A 6,248-nucleotide genomic window follows, 5' to 3' on the forward strand; every position below is an offset into this window, starting at 1 on the left:
ATGAGTATTCAGGAACACTTGATTATGTTCATGAGGAATCTGTACCTGGACCAAGAGGCAGTTGTTTGAACAGAACATGGGAACACTGTTTAAAATTAAGAAAAGTGTGCAACATGGTTTTATTCTTTCACCATATTTATTCAACCTGTATGCTGAGCAAATAATCCAAGAAGCTGGGTTATATGATGAAAAACATGGCATCAGGATTGGAGGAAGACTCATTAACAACCTGAGATAAGCAGATGATACAACCTTGCTTGCTGAAAGTGAAGAAGACTTAAAATATTTACTGATGAAGATCCAAGACCATAGCCTTCAGTATGGATTGCATCTCAATGTAAAGAAAACAAAAATCCTCACCACTGGACCAATAAACAATATTCTTATCAATGGAGAAAAGATTGAACTGTCAAGGACTTCATTCTTCTTGGATTAACTATCATCACTCATGGAAGCAGCAGTCAAGAGATTAGACGACATATTGCATTAGGTAAATCTGCTGCACAGGAACTTTTTAAAGTGTTGAAGAGCAAAGATGTCAGCTTGAGGACTAAGGTGTGCCTGACCCAAGCCATGATATTTTCAATAACCTCATTTGCATGCGAAAGCAGGACAGTGAATAAGGGAGACCATAGAAGAATTGATGTTTTTGAATTATGGTGTTGGAGGAGAATATTGAAAGTATCATGGGCTGCCAAAGAACCAACAGATATGTGTTGGAAGAAGTGCAGCCAGAGTGCTCCTCAGAGGCCAGGATGGCCAAACTTCGTCTGTCATACTTTGGGCATATTGTCAGGGGGACCAGTTGCTAGAGAAGGATATCATGTTTGGTAATGTGGAGCATCAGAGAAAAAGAGGAAGTCCTTCCACAAGATGGATTTGCAAAGTGGCAGCATTAATGGTCTCAAGCATGGCAACATTTGTAAGGATGTCCCAGGACCAGGCAGTGTTTCGTTCTGTTGTACATAGGGTTGCTATGAGTCGGTACCAACTTGATGACACCTAACAACAAAACCCAGTGGAGCAATTCTCCTCTCTTTTGTAGTGTTGCTCTGAGTCTGAAATAAGTTAGCAACAATGGGGGTATGTCTGTATAATTTCATATCTTACATATTTCTCAAGAAATGTTTGATGATGGGAATACATGCAATTTACTTTAGATTGGCTAAATCATAAGGCTGATCATTTAAGTCTATCGTCAGATGTCTTGGGAGAAAGGTGTGGTGCTCTCCTTCCCAAACATTTGAATATTAGAAAATCCTGTAGAGTGTTGTTTACTGTGATACACATGGTGTCACCATAAGTCAGGATCAACTTTACAACAACTAATAAAACTGGCTAATTTAGGGAACGTTATGTTATTATTTTGTGTAGGGTGATTTTGAAGAGTATATATTGTGGAAACTTAATAAACGTCATGAAAAAAGGGAATTAAAATATAATGGAATTTTCCCAAAAACTTTGAACTTCCTTCATACACATCTAAATGCAGCAAAAAGCACAAAAAATAAAGAAAACTTGCTTGAAATTCATCATTCAAAGAGATACGTTGTCTCTCTTAACATCTCATGGTGCATAAACTGTTTTGTACCTGTTTTTTTTTTTTTTTTTTTCCTATTACAAAGATCTATCAGTATGATTCTACGTAATCATTTTTAGTAAAGTATTATGAAATTAAATTTCCCTGAGTGGCAAAAATGGTAAAGAATTCAACTACTGGTAAAAATTTTGACATTTGAAATCCACCTAGATAGAGACATCTCATTTCAGAAGACAAACCTGTCATTCTGCTTCCAAAACATCACAGCCTTGAAGCCCCAAGGGAGGACAGTTCTATTGTGCTCACATGGAGTCACTGTGCCTTGGAATCAACGCAACAGCAACTGACATTCTACAAGTATGGTGTATATTGTTGTTTATATCCTGGGCTATGAATATACACTATGCAATACAGCATTTTAAATGTAAATAAAGCTAGAATATCTACCAAATGTTTCTTTGTTCACATTTCTACTATGCTACACTAGGACAAATTCATAAAGTACAAATAATAGGTCAAAGTCTGTTTATTTATTGATTTGCTTAATTATTTGTAGTTTATATGATCACTACCACAGCAGCTTACTTTTCTCTGACTCAGTATAACCTTTGAATATTACAAACATATGAAAAGAGCAACCCTTATATCTCCAGAAAGATTATGTAGTTTCATGATTCTCATAATTCAGTAATCCAGAAGCTAGAGTTCACAAAAAAGAGTATTAGAAAATGTTTACTTTATCTACACTAGGTCTAAACAGTATTTACCCAAACACATAGACCTCCTATAATTGAATAAAAGTGGGGCATATATACTATTTCCTGGTCTATATCTATGTGTATATGAAAGGAGTAATAGCAATATGCAAATACTTACATTATGTCTAAAATAATGGGAACAGATCTACTATAGAAATTAAAATCACCAGAGAAACGAATTATCATTGCTTCCTAAAGGTTATTATATGGAACAAAGGATGAAATAAATCATAAATATTACTTTACAAAGAATGAATATTTTTAGCTTGACTTAACTGAAATGGCTTTTTATTTCCTTTAAGATTTTTTCTCTCAGATTTATAGCATTTCTTATAAGATATTTTAAGTACATATTTAAGGATAGAATTATGCTGATTTTGCATGGGAAGCAAATTCAATTTCCTAATTTCATTTTTTAAATAAGCTCCTGTAGCATCTATTTAGTAAAGTGGCCAGGATCCTGATTACTTTATATAGGAATGGAGGCTGCTGTGTTTTCTGTAAATTAGATAATGAAATTGTCTATTGTTTAAAGCAAGCATGTTTTTCTGACTTGGTGTATCTTACCATACATATATGCAGATCATTGTACAAAAATCCAGATGTATATTTCTTTTAAAAATATATAAATAAAAGGAACTATTTGATAGTCACTGATAAAAATTAGGCATTGGTTGTTGATCTGATTATTTTCAATTTATACAACATGACCCTGAAAATAAGAAAAAGGAATATCCTTTGTATAAATAAAAACAAAGGGCTTTAATAAATTTTTCCTGATTCATTGTTTCAGTCATCTAAACATTAATGATACTGCCCCTATCTGGGTCCACGCTCAATTAGCTTCTCTTTCTCATTCCTTATTTGTTGCTATTATCTTTCCTTTGGATATTTTGTTATGTGGGGGAAAACTGTGTACAGTCTACAATATACATCTGGGGAAACTGAAAGATTTTTCAGAGAACACAGAGAACAGCTAAGATGGTCAAAGAGATGTTTTTGAGTCATAAACAGTTCAGAGGATTATCTACAACCTTGGGAGGTCTCCTTGTAAACCATTGTTGTCGTTAAATGACCTTGAATCAGTTCTGACTCATAGTGTTCTGTATAGGGCTTCCAAGGGGTGATTGTTGAGTTTGAACTGTTGACCTTGTAGTTCAAACTGATCTTCAGTTCTGTGTTTTATTCCACAGCACCATACTATTAGATATACTAATGAAAATGAAACAATATAGGTATTTATTAATTCAACAATCATTTATTTTGTTATTGTATGACTCCTACTACCTATCCTACAACCCCAAACAACTAGCATGTCCCATGAAAGAATAGAGATTTGGGGTTCATATTTGTCCCAGAGATTTAATCAATGAAGTACTCCAGTATTTCAGAAGATCTATACCTCTGAGAGGCTGAAGGTGATAGTGAAGGTAGGTAGTCTCTCATAGTCTTGAGTTACAGTAATTTATCTAAAATATTTTATATACAGCTAAGGGATGAGTATGTCAACAGGTTTTAAACATGTCTATGGATTGATGTTAATCTGGGACCAACTTCACTGTGCTTCGATTTAATGAAAAAATACATAAAAACACATGAATGGTAAAGTGGAGGCTCAACAAAGAGGAAGACCCAATGCAATGGATTGACAGTGACAGCAACACTGGACTCAAACATAGTATTTTTGACTATCAGATCAGACAGTGTTTTGTTCTTTTGAGTGTAGGGTCATTATGAGTAGGGACTTACTTGATGGCAACTATCAACAATAACACAATACACAATACAGACAGAAAGAGAGAGAAAGAGGAGAACATCAGGCATCTTTTTTAAGAAACACAGACCATTTCTAATTTAAATTTCCTAATTTTGAAATATTCTTTATTCATGTAATATCATTGGCAGATGTAGCTAGTTTTGATGCTAATATAGCTGAATAAGGAGTCCTGGTATGGCACTTTGGGTTAATGCGCCAGACTGCAAAGTCATTTGAACTGCGAGGTCGGTAGTTCAAGCTCACCAGGTGCTCCTTGGAAACCCTATACAGGGTTGCTATGGGTTGGAACTGACTCAATGGCACTTAACAACAACAACATAGCTGAATAAAAGTTTAAACTGTATCATCTCAATATTTTTATGCACCTGCTATGAAACTCAATATCATAGGAACATTCTTCTGAACAAAGACATTACTCACCTTGACCTACCATGCGTCTGTAATCTACAGTGAGAAAAATAAGCCATGTGGTTGAGTTAACTGTTTATAAGGGTTTTTCAAGAACTTCTTATGAGTTTTCAAGACTTTTCAGGGACTGAAATGTTTCATTTTATATGTTTTAATATTGATAACATCAAAAGTAATATAGGCAGACACTTTCTAGATTATTTCATTGGTCATTAAATGTCAACAACCTTTTTTTTTTTTTTTTCATCTTTATTTCCAATTACATTGATGCCAAGTTGAAGCACTGTATTGTCATGAGCTAATCAAATGGTCATACAGCAAATAATATAAAGTCTTACAGAAGTTTATATTTTAAAAAGTGATGGGAGAAGGAGACTGGCACTTCCGGACCAGGCAGCTCAAGTAGGGCTCTGGGGAAAAGGGGCAGAATCGCACATAGGAAACCTCTGTCTAGCAGACAGACAACCTTTGAACAAACATAAGATCTTATATTTCAATATTCTGAACTCGTTTTTTTAAAAGATCAAATTGCTGAGGAATTACAGGCATTTTTGAGCTTTTGCCTGCCTGCACAGAGCTCCTGCTTCTGCGCCCATGCCAGCAAGTGTCTCTGCCCCCTGCAGACCTTGGAATGCAGGGCTAGAGCAGCCCCACTTAGAAGGCTGCATTTCCAAAGAAAAGGAAGCATAAACTAACAAAGTCAAACAAATAGAGAGGGATATCGGCATGGATATCAGGAAATAAGGAGCTCTGGTAGCATAGTGGTTACATCTCGGGCTGCGAACCTTAAGGTCAGCGGTTCGAAACTACCAGCCGCTCCGCGGGAGAAAGATAAGGCTTTCTACTCCCTTAAAGATTTACACCCTCGGAAACCCTGTACAGGGTCGCTATGGGTCGGAACCGACTCGACGGCACTTAACAACAACAACAACAATGGTACAGAAAGGCTGAGAGAGGCATCTTTTATGTCATCAAAAACAGACACTACCTCCCTACAGCCATTACCCACAGCCCTCTACTACCCCCTCCTAGACCAGCCCTCTTGCAAGTCTCTGAGGCTCAGGAACGCCCAAGGCACAGGTGGGCCCACTGAGGCCAAGGCCCTCCCAAGGCCCAGACACTCCCACTGAGGCCAATGCCTTCCCTGAGGCCCAGCCCACCCACACACTGGTCACAAAGGCACAGGCCCAACCAAGGCCCAGTCGCCATCGAGGTCCAGGGACCCCAAAGCCCAACCAGCTGCATAGCAGGTCACGGAGGCCCAGGGACCCTGAGACCCAACCCGCCCTCAGCTCGGTCCCCAAGGCACAGGCACCCCAAGGCCCAATCCGCCCAACCTGCCCTCTGAGGCCCAAGCTGCTCGATGCCCAGCTGATGATACCCAGGCGCCCTGAGGCCCAAACCAAGCACCCAAGGTCCAAACCACCCACCCAAGGACCAACCCTCCTGCATTGCTGTGGGTCATGATTAACTCCACAGCATACTAACAAGGAATATAGTTCAGAAGGGGCTGGAAAAGAGTTAGGGCACTAAAAACTTACTTACATTAAGCCACGCTTTTTTCCTTTCTTCTGCCCCTCCCCCTCCTCTTTTTTTTTTTTTTTTTTTTTTTCTTCGTTTGTGTCTTTGTGTATGTTTAGTGTTTCCGTTATCCAATCCCACTCACCATACTAACAAGGAATATAGTTCAGAAGGGGCTGGAAAAGAGTTAGGGCACTAAAGACTTACTTACATTAAGCCATGCTTTTTTCCTTTCTTCTGCCCC

At 38.0% G+C, this 6,248-nt stretch overlaps 1 pseudogene; it reads right to left on the reverse strand.

Moving 5' to 3' along the window:
• The window catches only part of LOC102832503, a 183,902-nt pseudogene that overhangs the window by 110,249 nt on the left and 67,405 nt on the right, over window positions 1-6,248 (reverse strand).

This window comes from Chrysochloris asiatica, unplaced genomic scaffold (genome assembly GCF_000296735.1).
Source record: "Chrysochloris asiatica unplaced genomic scaffold, ChrAsi1.0 scaffold00053, whole genome shotgun sequence".
Taxonomy (NCBI): Eukaryota; Metazoa; Chordata; class Mammalia; order Afrosoricida; family Chrysochloridae; genus Chrysochloris; species Chrysochloris asiatica.